Source organism: Loxodonta africana, chromosome 12, assembly GCF_030014295.1.
Source record: "Loxodonta africana isolate mLoxAfr1 chromosome 12, mLoxAfr1.hap2, whole genome shotgun sequence".
NCBI classification, from domain to species: Eukaryota; Metazoa; Chordata; class Mammalia; order Proboscidea; family Elephantidae; genus Loxodonta; species Loxodonta africana.
Window position 1 is genome coordinate 95,231,445 of NC_087353.1, and position 13,634 is coordinate 95,245,078.

At 39.6% G+C, this 13,634-nt stretch overlaps 1 pseudogene; it reads right to left on the bottom strand.

The window, feature by feature from the left end:
* Nucleotides 1-3,230: 3,230 nt before the first annotated feature.
* LOC104846491 (cytochrome P450 3A21-like) overlaps nucleotides 3,231-13,634 on the bottom strand; it is a 67,963-nt pseudogene continuing 57,559 nt past the window's right edge.

Here is a 13,634-nt window from a genome sequence, read left to right on the forward strand (position 1 = left end):
CTCTTCACCAGTATCATTTTGTATCCCATCCTGGCTGTAACTTTTTATAAGCAAATTCCTAGGGATTTCTAAGACAACCTGAGTGGGTTTGACCCACCAACCTTTCAGTTAGTATTCAAGAACTTAACTGTTTACACCACCCAGGGACTGAGTGAATGTTAATTATAGGTATACTGTACCAGGCCATGGGTTGGATGCCATACCATCCCCTTTCAGGGGAGCGGCCAGTGCAGTGGAGGTAGAGAGTCCCATAGACATGCTCAGATGGAAGCTTAAACATGGTATCTCTTTGCAATCTCTGTAGCGGAGCCCTCCTGAGAGGTAATTAAGAAAGTAGTGGCAGCAAGCTTAAACGCCTACAAAGACAAGATATGGAAGGCTGGGAGTCAATCACCAGGAAAAGTAGGATAGAGAGTGCAGAGAATGCAATATGTTTCTGCCCAATTCATGTGACTTCATTGGGCACTGTTAAATATGGTCAGCTACTATTATTCCCAGTTTACAGATGTGGAAACTAAGGCCCAATGACTACTAAGTACAACAAAATATTATCTATATGAAGAGAGACTTAAAAGCCCTCTGCTGTTTAGGGATGCCAATATCCAATGCTTGCACTCCCTCACAAGGACAACTATGCAAAATGTGAGATCTCAGACTGAAACAGCAAGTTTGTTAAATTTCTGCTTCCTATCTCCATGGCGATTCCCACAGCACCCACCCACAAGTCTTCCAAAAAAAGAACTCCATCTCCTCTCAGCAGAGACAAAGAAAGGTGCAAGTTATGACAGATACTAATGGTATTGTGTGTGATTTCCCTCTCTGTGTTCTCAAAGTGAGTAGTTCACAGAACACATTTAAACAAGGAGAGATTAGATTGTCATCTGAAAATTATTGAAAATTTGATTAGCTCCTCTCATCCCAAAGCCTTTCTAATTCATTTTGGAAACAAAATCCCTGTGGAAACTAAAATGCTTTCCTTTTCCACCATAATACACACTCAGCTAAGATGATTTTATAACTGAGACTCATACCACCCTACTCATCTGCTTTAACTGGTTGGAACCTATACCTATACCAACAGCAAAATGTTAGCCTTTGCTTGGGATGAAATGTAGCCAGTAACACGAGCTAAGCAATGAAAATGGTCTCACTCTGCCCAGACAAATAGTAGAAGGCAGTTCTTTCTGCCACGTAATTCCATAGAAGCTAACACCTAACAAGAATCACGTAACAAGAGAAGTACTGAATGTGAGAAGAAAGACAATACGTGTGGGAAGAACACCCCATATACCATGTATCTCACTTGCTCATTGGTGTATAAGACACTCAACAGGTACCTTTAAAGCTCTGCTCAGGGAGTACAAAACAGTACAGTTCCTTTGAAAGATAGCCTGGCAGTCTCTTACAAAGAAAGCCTTTGTTTATAGGTTTACCACATGATACAGAAATAGTGCTCCTGGATATTTACCCAAATGAGTTGAAAACAAATATCCACACAAAGACATGTATACAAACATTTATAGAGCTTTTATTCATAATTCCAAGGTGTGGGCAGTTTGAAGCCACCAGCCGCTCCTTGGAAACCCTATAGGGCAGTTCTACTCTGTCCAATTTGGTCAATATGAGTTGGTTTGGCTGCACGTCAACAAGTTTTCTTTAAATTTTATTTTTGTTGTTTGTTTGTTTTGTTTCATTTTATTCATAATTGCCAAAAAATGGGAGCAACCAAGAAGTCCTTCGTTAGGTAACTGGGCAAATTGTGGTACATCTATACAATGAATGTGGTGAAATGAGTTCCTTTAGGAGGCCTTTTGCCTTGGTTCTTTGGAAAAAAAACAACTTAGGAGATTTTTCTCCTAAGCAATTGATGGCATCTTAGTTGTTACCTTTGTCCTAGTTCTTGAGAAAATCAACTTAGGGAACTTCCCATTTGTTTCCTATCCCAGAGTGTTTATTACTTTGCCCATGAAAGAAGCCTGTCTTAGCCAGTAGAGAATGTTACTTTTGTTAGTTTTGTACAAGACCTGAGTTGACTGACATCTGTACAGTCTTCAGAGTTCTCTGGAACAGCCATTGAAAATAATTTCTCTGCTTCTCTGCCTCTGTATTAGTTATCTATTTCTCTATAACAAAGTAAGCTAAAAGTGAATGGCATCAAACAATTTTATTATTGACATTTCTGTGGGTCAGTAGTTTAGAAGTGGCCTAGCTAAGGCGTTTTGGCTTGAGGTCTCTTGGGAGGTTGAGGTCAAGATGATGGCTGGGGCAGCAATCAACTGAAGGCTTGACTGGGGTATACATAATCCACTTCAGAGGGTGCTAACTCTTATACCTGCAAGAAAAGAATGATTATTGCCAAACAGCCCCACTTTTTTGCAATGTGGATATATGAGTATCCTTATAACATGGTGACTGGCTTCCCCAGAATGAGCGATTCAAGAAGGAGCAAGGTGCAAGTCAAATTTTTTTCATGACTCAACCTCAGAAGTCACACGTCATCATTTCCATAACATAATAGTGGCTTCATAGGTCATCCCCATTCTTTTGGGGAGAGACTACACAAGGACATGAATACCAGTAGAAGAAAATCCCTGAGGGCTCTCTTGAAAGCTGGCAATCACAGCCTACAACAACACAGTTGCACTACTAAAAGAAATGCTGGGGAGCACGAAGGTTTGGTGCCAAGAGGATCCAGCACATAATACATTCTTAACAGTGTCAGCCCCCTCCTCTTTCTCATTTGTCTCTTTGTACCTAACCACATAAACAAAAGTCACTGCTGCTCAGGCCTCAGCTGCTCAGAATCTAGTGATTCACAGTAACTTAGTACTTCTTCCAGTTTCCCCCAGTTCTCATTTATCTTCTGGATTCTATACATCTTACTGACTTGAAGTGAAGAAGGGTTGTTCCAGTTATCTATTGTGGCATAAAACACCATCCAAAAGCAATAGATAATAATATTCCTTAGTTTTGCTCATGATTCTGGTGTTGACTGGTCCTAGGTGGGCAGTTCTTGGTTAGGGTCTCTCATGTGGTTGCAACGAGACTGGGGTTGGTGTTATCTGAAAGCTCTCTTACATGTCTGTGCATGAGCTGGAAAGATTCAAATATCGGGGGCTGGAATGCCTGGGGTCCCTCAGGCATTCCTGTCTCTCTAAATAAATAAATAGATGATACATAGGTAATATACATAGCTATAAATGATAGAAAAGTGGGTAGGTAGTTAAGTAGATAGGCAGACAGACAGAAAGACAAACAGATAGATATTATATAAGAGCACCAAGTAAGCTGAATTTATACATCTGGTACTCATTTAATCAAGATCTTAATATTACAAAATACTCTATGTGGACACCAAGAAAAAGCTAAATGAGTGGACAGAATACATAATCATTCAGAAAGGGCTATAGGTTGTACCCTTCTTGAATTCAGGGTTTTATTCAGAGAATCAATGGAGATCTCTAGTTATTTGGAAAACAGCTTCCTTGAAAAACAAAGCAAAAATCCTTAGGGAAAGTCAGCCTCCAGTTATGGTTTCATCTCTTGACTCAAACATTATAACAACAGGTAATTCTGGTACAATAAGTGGTTCTTTGTCTAATTTTAAAGGGATCTCCAACAGTGAAACAGGCATCTTGAGAACCAATAAATGAAGTATCAGCATCAACATAGACAAAATAAGAAAAATACTACTTTACAACATTAAACACTACTTTTGCCATCGTATATATTTTTTGTTACACCTATTCTATAAGCTATTCCAGGACTAGACAGTGAAATTATTCATCCATCCATTCATTCAGCAAAATATTAACAAACAAAACCATGTTCATTTGTGTTCTTTTTAATTTAAATTACAAGTAAAACTAAGTTTTTAAAATTTACTCTACATTCTTAGGCATTATTTCAAACTATTCTTGCAAAGCCATAAAAAGTTAATTTTGTGTATGCTGAAACTTGCAAGATAACCCTAAGTAAGTATTACACACTTTAATTTTATGGGCAGGCCCTGACTTCCAGTGAGTTCAGTCACACCTCCTTATTGAACCTAGTTTTATGATGAGAAAGAAGAGGGCTTCAGTAACTTTACACCTTTGTTTTCCAACATCTGTTTGAGCTCCCAAGTGTAGCATAAATGATGAACTTCTGATGATGTACGGTCTTCCACTAAGAGTTGGAGCTACTGGTGCACCATCAGTCCAGAGCTGGCACCACCAACACTGTAAAATTCTGATCATACTTGTGTGAAGGTCAAACAAATTGTGGTGGAGTGTGAGTAAAACTAATCTTTCACTAGGAGATTTCTAGGGAGGGTACTCCCCCATCCCAGGTGTGCCACAGGCCTATTTTCTCTCAGGTCTGTTTGCACACAGCTATAGGACTGCTAAACAGCTGCCCTAAAGCCACAAATAAGATGGAAACATCTCAAACTCCCCCTACAAGTTATTATTTGAATAGTTATTTTAAAAGCCCAGCTTCTTCAGAACAGAGATGCTGGAAAAGGAGGTCAAGTATCCAGGATGGCCCTGGATTGTGGGAATAAACCACATACGACAGAAAAGCTTTGTTTGAATCAGTGGTTCGCAAACTTGGCCACACAGGAGCATCAATGGGTGAGCTTTTAAAGCCACAGTGAGCTAATGATATTAGAATTTCTGAGATGGCACAGGCATCAGGAATTTTTAAGCTCCCTAGTGATTTTAATGTAAACACGGTGGTTGAGACCACTGTCATGAGGGAGATTCTATAAGTTCTGCTGTAGCCGAGCATCGTTCCAATGCCAAGACAGGGCCATCGCTATGCTACATGAATATGCACAACATTTCTTCATGTTTCAAATTGAAATTGACTCTAAAGAGAATTTAAAGCTTTGTTCTAGTTTAAATAGACTGCATGTAATCCTATCACACTTATCTGCATTGGCTCTAAATGAACTTTATAGATTGGTCTTTATGAAGCCACACTTATAGAACTTCAGAACTGACAGGCTATGAAAGTTAATTAAAAAAAAAAAAAGATGGCTTCAAATAGATTTTATGGCCAATGGAACGACTTATTAAAACATGAATGAGCACACTTTTTTGATAAAGATCTGTCTTAGTTACCCAGTGCTGCTATAACAGAAATACCACACGTGGATGGCTTTAACAAAGGGAAGTTTATTTTCTCACAGTACAGTAAGCTAAAAGTCCAAATTCAGGGTGTCAGCTCCAGGGGATGGCTTTCTCTCTCTGTCAGCCTTCTCATCAATCTTCCCCCAGACTAGGAGCCTTTCTGTGCAGGGATCCCGGATCCAAGGGACATGCTCTACTCCCAGCACTGCTTTCTTGATGGTATGAATTTCCCCCTCTCTGCTAGCTTCCCTTTTCTTTTATCTCTTGAGAGATAAAAGGTGGTGCAGGCCACGCCCCATAAAAACTCCCTTTACATTGGATCAGGGTGGTGACCTGGTAAGGGTGTTACAATCTCACCCTAAACCTCTTTAATATAAAATTACAGTCACAAAATGGAGGACAATCACAAAATACTGGGAATCATGGCCTAACCAAGTTGATACACAAATCTTTGGGAGAACATAATTCAATCCATGACAAGATCATTCAGTTTAAAACATTATTTATGCTGAGAATTTACTGTTTGACTTGTGTTTCTTTAAAAGGTTTGATGGAGAACTCCTGCAGAATTCTGATGACAGCAAGCTTTATGTTCATGATAGCAAGCCTCATGTCGATGCAATTTTGGGCTTCTGTTCCAAAGGGCAGACAAAAGTAAGGATATATGTTGTCCTTGTTCTCCTTACCGAGCCTGGTTCCACAATAAAAAAAAAATGAAAACTAGTTAATGAAGCATAAAAACAACAAAAGCTACATTTTGGTGTTCTCAGAACCCTGCCAATAATACACAGAACACTTTTGCACTAGTCATTGAAAACCTACTATGTTTTTTGGTTTTTTGCTATGAGAATTGTAAGTTACACATCCTTCCCATTCCCTTTATGCTATATAAGCTTTCAGTCATATTGCGGAGATGAGAAGAATGCTGTTTAAAAGAAAATGTATCTTTAAACACTACAATTGCACTCAATTTGGTGAGATTTTAACACTATGAAAGGCACTTGGGAAATAAGACTCACTAAAAAAAAGTAGGTTCCTGACTCAACTCACATTTGTGTTGGTCATATCCTCATTTAAGAAGGAAGCAAGAGAAAATGCCTCCTATTATTTATTGTTTGGAAAACCTGATGGTTAAGAGCTACAATTGCTAACCAAAAGGTCAGCAGGTCAATTCCACCAGGCAGTTCTTGGAAACCCTATGGAGCCATTCTACTCTATCCTATAGGGTTGCTATGAGCCAAAATTGACTCAACAGCAATGGCAAAATTTGTTATTTTTCCCTTCTCTTCATTTTTTCTCTCCTCTTGTCTTACCTTCTCTCTTCTCTTCTTCTTTATCTATTCTCTTTATTCCTCTTCTTCTTCTCCTCCTCCTGCTCCTTTTCTACTTTTTCTTGCACTCCTCCTCATACTTTTCCCTTTCTTCCTCTTTCTCCTTTTCCTCCTCCTCTGGCTCTTTTTTATCCTTCTTTTTTCTCTCTCTGTCTCTTGCTAATAAAAAAAATTTTTTTTTTCTTGCTAATAGAAAAGTTAAAGTCACATAATTTACACAGGTGTATGATGTCACTCTACTACAGTGTAATCACTAATTTCCTTCTATACCTGCACCACCAGGCTATAAATTCTTTGAAGGTTAGACCGAATTTAATTCAAATTTTATTCCTAAATATTTAATTATATTAAGGAAAATAATATTAATTGGGGAAAATGAAAACGTTATAGTAGTTATAAGTTTTTTCTAGAGACCTTATATTTTAGAAAACATTCTAAAATAGTTACAACTTAAGTAAGTAATGCACTTCAAAATAATTCTAGAATAAGGAAGAGGGTAATTGTGGCAAGTGTATAGGGGTAGCATCCATGGATTGATGGTTTTGGAAGCTGCTGATAGGCACATGGATACACATTAATAGAATCTATAGGCTTGGACATATATTAAAAATTCTTCATAATGAACAGGTTTTTTTTTTTTTAATTTGGAGTTCTCACTTTCTGGTCTAGACCATACTGTAATGCATATTGAGCACTTGATATCTGTTTGATTATTGAATGAATCAGAGAGAAGTACACTGAGTGGTCTCTGGTTTTGAGGTCATGAAGCTATAGGAGGATGAACAGTGGAGCTTGGAGGAATCATAGAAGTTCTCTGGTTCAGTAAACAGAGGACTTATTCAAATTAGATTTAATCTTTCTTCTAGTACTTTAGTGACGAGAACTTCTACACTGTCAAAAAAATGGAATGAGTAAATGCTTCCTAAAGTTGAAGGTAAATTCAGAGAGCTAAAGAGAGCATCACAGAAAAAACTAGAAAGAAAGAAAAAAGACTACATAAATAAAATAAGCAAATGGTTAAATGAATTATGGTATATGTATACAATTGTCTTAGTTATCTAGCACTGCTATAACAGAAATACTACAAGTGGATGGCTTTAACAAAGAGAGATTTATTCTCTCACAGTCTAGGAGGCTAGAAGTCCAAATTCAGGGTGGCAGCTTCAGGAAAAGTCTTTCTCTGTTGGCACTGAAGAAAGGTCCTTGTCATCAATCTCCCCCTGGGCTGGAAGCTTCTTAGCACAGGTACCCTGTGTCCGAAGAATGCACTCTGCTTCCAGCATTGCTTTCTTGGTGGCAAGAGATTCCTCTGTCTTTCTGCTCATTTCTCTCTTTTATATCTCAAAAGAGATTGCCACAAGATACAACCTAATCTTGTAGATCGAGTACTGCCACATTAACATAACTGCCACTATTCCTGCTTCATTAACATCATACAGGCAGGATTTACGGTACGTAAGAAAATCATATCAGATGGCAAAATGGTGGACAGTCACACAATACTGGGGATCATGAGCTAGCCAAGCTGACACATATTTTGGAGGGGACACAATTCAATCCATTAAATTCCACCCTTTGGCCCCCAAGTTTCACGCCCTTGCCACAAGTAAAATACATTTACTCCACCATATCATAACAAAAGTCTTAATTCTACTCCAAGTCCAAATACCAAAAATTCCTCTTCATCTGTGAAATCTACAATACAAGCTATCCACTTCCAAAGTACAGTGGTGTAACAGTCACAGACTAGACATTTCCATTACAAATGGGAATAAATTGAGGGAAAGAAGGGATAGGAGGCACCAAGCAAGTCAGCAGAACACATCCTTTAGCCCTCAAGGCTTGAAAATAATCCTCTGGTCTCCTGAGACCATTTAGGCAATGATCCTACTCTCCAGACTCTGGATAGTGACCACACTCTCTGGATTCTGGGTGGAGGCCCCTCAGCCTTGGGCTTCAGCTTTACCTTCCAGGTCTACTGGAATGGCAATGCTGCTCCCGTGCAGTTGTGTGGCCCAATTATCCTAGTTCACCTGAGTGGTGACCCTACCCCCCAGCCCTGGCAGTTCCCATTCTTTTACTCCTTGGGCATGGCAGCCCTACCCCCTCAGCTTTGGGCAGGGGATCTGACCCCATCCAGCTGGCACTTGTGAACTGGCCTATACTCCGGAACTGAGTTGGTAAAGGCCTGATCCTTTGAAAGTTAGGAGGCTGTGGTTCAAACCTTGGAACCCTAGAGGCCATGGTTCCACACTTTGAAACCCCAGAGGTTATGACCCTACTGTTTGAGACTGAGGCAGCTCTGCTTCCTGTGTTCCTTGTCTCTTCAACTTCTGCTTCCTGATTCCTTGGCCTCTCAGCCCCTCAGGCCTTGCTGCCCATGTCTGCCCAGCTGGGGCAAGTGTTCCAAAGCTCTTTAGTTCCACCAATAAGTGCCAAAATGCACCCCACTCCACCAGGAAGCCTCTTGCCAAAGGCACTCAACTCTTTAGCTCTGTGGGCTGGCTCCCGCACTGTTCCACACTGGTCTTCTCATTCTGTTGCTGCAGTTTCTCTGCTCCTTCTTCTTGACGTCTGTACCATCTCCAGTGTAACAGCTCTTTTCACTTCCTCCTGAGTCCTTACCACAATTGTCTTTGATGTCCATAATTTCACCAAAAGTCTCTTCAAGGCAATCTAGGCTTTTACTATTAGGCACTTTAAAACTCTTCCAGTCTCTATGTGTTCACACTTCCAAAATTTCTTCCACATTTTAGGTACCTGTTAGAGCAGCATCCCACTCTTCTGACGCCAAGCTCTCCCACAGTCTAGGAGGCTAGAAGTCCAAATTCAGGGTGTCAGCTCAGGAAGAGGCTTTCTCTGTCAGCTCTGGGGGAAGGTCTTTGCCATCAATCTTCCCCTGGTGTAAGAATTTCTCAGCTCAGAAACACTGGGTCCAAAGGACACACTCTGCTCCCAGCACTGCTTTCTCAGTGGCATGAGGTTCCTCTGTCAATCCGTAACAGCAATCATCAAAAATATGATATGCTTACATCTATTTTTTTTTTATATAGTAACATAGGATACTTTTTAAAGTTGTTATGGGTTGAATAATGCTCCCTCCAAAAAAAATGTGTGTCAGCTTAGCTAGGCCATGATTCCTGGTATTGTGTGATTGCCTACCATTTCATCATCTGATGTGATTTTTCTATGTGTTATAAATCCTGCCTCTATGATGTTAATGAGGCAGGGTTAGAAGCAGTTATGTTAATGTGGCAGAACTACATCTACAAGATTAGGATGTATCTTGAGGCAATCTCCTTTGAGATATAGAAAAGAGATGCAAACAGAGAGACAGGGGACCTCCTACTATGAAGAATAAAGAACCAGGAGGGGATTCTGTCCTTTGGACCCAGGGTCTCTGTGCTGAGAAGCTCCTAGACCAGGGAAAGATTGATGACAAGGACCTTTCCCCAGAGCCAACAAAGAAAGCCTTCCCCTGGAGCTGGCACCCTGAATTCAGACTTTTAGCTTCCTAAACTGTGAGACAACAAATCTCCGTTAAAGCCAACCACTTGTGGTATCTCTGTTATAGCAAGAGTAGATAACTAAAATGATAGTCTTCTGTTAAATAAAGAAAACAACTCAAAGCCAAATAAAATATACTATTCTAATTTTTTTTAAATCTATATATGCAGAGAAAAATATCCATAGCACTTACAACTCAATATTAATAAGAATTATCTTAACATGCTGTGACTATGAATGTGCACAGTTTTCTTTTTTCTAGTATACAGTTTGTAAAATTTCCAAAAAAGGACGATTTTTATAACAAGAACAAATCTACTAGAAATAGAAAAGATACATAAGCAAATGATTGTGCAGTCACAGGTTTATCATCTACACTAAGAGATGTCAGAATGTGCTCGAACAAGCCTGGATCAGAGAAATTTCCCTTTCCCAGGAGTCCTGTACTTTTCAGGAAGGAACTTCTCAGGCTCTGGCCAGTGTTCTGGGTCTCAGTGAAGAACAAAGTTTGGCACGATCACCACTCTCTCTTTGGGAATGATCACTTCATTGATTTCAATATCTTTCTTACAGACCTTCTAAAGCTTGACAACAATTGGGAGTAATCTGAGTGTTTCATTCACCATAATGTCAAGAAACTCCATCTGTAACATGACATCATATGTGGGAGGTAGCTGGGAAGAAATAAACAGAGTTCAAAAAGTTGAAACTCAACACAGCCTAGGCAGTACTATAGAAGAATTGGAATCTCCAAAGAATATCTGACATTGGTAATGGACCTTAACATTTATAAATCATTTTTACATCTACTACGTTCCTTTGACCTACTTAATGGTCCATTAAGATTGGTGGAGCAGTTATGATATGGGAGACCCTCGGGAAAAACCTCTAAATGGGGCCTGAAATCCCTAGCATTCCATGTGCTACTTTCTTTCTCTTGTCAACAAATGTGACTAACAGACTATGACCATTACTTTTAAGTAATATATGTGCAAGTTACAGTACACATTTAAAACAAAGGTGATGGCTGAGATTGTGTGTCAACTTGCCTGGGGTATGATTCTCAGTGTTTTGACAGTCACGTAAAGTTATGATCACTTTCCTGTTGAGATTTGATATGAGATCACCCCCATGATGGGATCTTCTGTGAGTAGGCAATCAGCCGAAAGGGAGTTTCCTTGGGAGTATGGACTGTATCGAATATATTTTTGCTTGTGCTGGATCCTGCAGCTGGCTCCTGTTCTTCTGACCTTCAGTTTTGGGACTTGAGCTAGCAGCTTACCTGCTGTCTTGCCTGCCAATCTTGGGGTTCATTAATCGTCACAGTCTGTGAGCAAAGTCCTGCTCTATGATCTGCTAATCTTGGGTTCCCCAGCCCCTGTGGCTATGTGAATCAGGAGAAGCCTCTATCCTGACCCATGTAATTGGTACCTTCCAGCCTCTACAACCACGTGAAAAATTCCCTTGGTGTAAATCTCTCTCTCTCCATCTGTTATATGTATATATATATATATACATACATACGCATATACATATATATTACACTTTACTGATTTGGCTTCTCTAGACAGCCCAAGCTAAGACATGTACCAAGATAAGAGAAAATTTAAACTACCAAACCCCTAATATCACACAAGCCTTTGTGGTTCAGAAATACTGCTAACTGTTCTGATATATAACAGCATAGATAGATAGATAAATAGATGGATAGACAGACAGATAGATAGATGATTGATAGATAAACAGACACATGATAGATAGGCAGAGAAAAAGACAGAGAGAGAAAGAGAGAATATAAAGAGGAACTCAAAATTATACAGGAACAATATAAATAATTTGGGTAGAAACTGGACCTAAGTATCACAAATATGAGAAAAGAAGGCTAGGATTGGGTGGAACCAGGGCACACAATTTCAGCTCTGGGGAAAGTTATAAAGAAAGTCAGAACTCTATCCAAGAGACATCCTCTGTTGCTGGGACACTCTCCTAGTTGTTGCTTCAGGATTTAGGTGTGGTCACTCACTGCCAAACAAGTCACTCCAGCCCCACAGACAAGATCTATTCACACCATAAAGAATTCCAACTTTGCAGAGATCTAAAAACAGTGTAGGCTATTTCAGAGGAAAAACACTATAGACTTTAAGACTTTAGCTCAGGCACACCAGAACATATCTTGGTTTCTTCATAACTCACCATATGACCTTGGGAAAGTTATTCTATCTCTCTGCAACTTAATTTCTGATATGGTATGTAGAGATAATTATAGCCACTGTCTCATAGGGTTGCGTGGTAGACATTCACTGCTCACTAAATACCCATTGAGTCTCCCACATTTTCCAGTCATTTGCATTCAGAAGAAGCTGTGAGCTTAAGTGGGGTATGTCAATTTTGGGCCAAACAATTTTGAGAGCCAGTGTGCCACACTATCTCTTTATTCCAAGCCTTGTTTACCATGAAGTCTTCATGTTCCAGACAGTGCAGCTGCAAGATGACGGTAAAAGAATCAATATGTATGCTTTTTGCAAAATCTCTCCTTAAAAATGTGGGAAGGCATTCTTGCAAAGGCTCATGCATCATTCACTCACCTTACTGGACAAAGCTGCATCAATCTCGTTCTGCAGTTTCTGCTGAATATCAGGGTGGGTGGAGAATAAATACATAAGGAAAGACTAGTGCTAGTGGTCTCATAGCCAGCAAAAAGATAATTGATTGGGCTACAAGCTCCATATCAGTCAATGCTGAAAGGAGAGGGCATACACTTTAGGTAAAGCTTGTCATTATGAAAATGGTGACAGCTTATGTGAACAGAAACCCAAATGAAATTACTAAATCCCCAGAGGAACAAATAGAAAAAATATTCCCAGTACACTGGGAGTAGTTTGCATTCTGGCATCCATCTTACAGAGCTGGAAAAAGAAAAAAAAATGTTTTAATCTGTTTTTCCCAGAGTTTATGCCACTCTTGACCTTCCGCCCTTGGTTATGCCAGCTTCACTACTAACACAGCTGGGTAACTGCAGGAAATACACTTAAATGTAATATACAAAGTGTTATCGGTATCACACTTGGAGAATCCTCAAGGTACTTAGTTACAAGTGAAATATTGGGGAGCATTTTACCCTGAGAAAAATTTTAATTATTTAAAGTATGGCATAAATTTTTTAATAGAATTTGCCTTTACTATACCTCCTTTCTAGGGAAAATTAAAGGGATTTTCATGTGAACAAATTTTGTGAAAATTAATGGACTAGTACTGTACTACAGATAAATTATTTCTACTCAAATTGTGGTCCATAGACCAGTAGCACCAGCATCATGTGGAAGGTCTTACTAATGCACCATCTCACCACACCTAAAAGCAACTGAATCTAAATCTGCATTTTAACATGCTCCCCAGGTAATTTGTGTGCACAGTGTATCTTAAGAAGCATGGATTAGACCACTGAGAGGCACCAAGTAACAGAAGACCTGAGGTACAAGTCTTCATATTGGATGTTCACAGATATATACAGGAGCTACAGAGATAGACAGGAAGCTAGAAGAGGAAATGAATGGGGAATGACCAGAGCAAGAGGAAATACCCAGGGACCTGAGGTTGACTAGCCTCAGGAGCCATGATCTAGTATATCACGGACACATGGGGAGGCCAATAAAATCCTTGAAATGGCCAAGAGGCAACATTA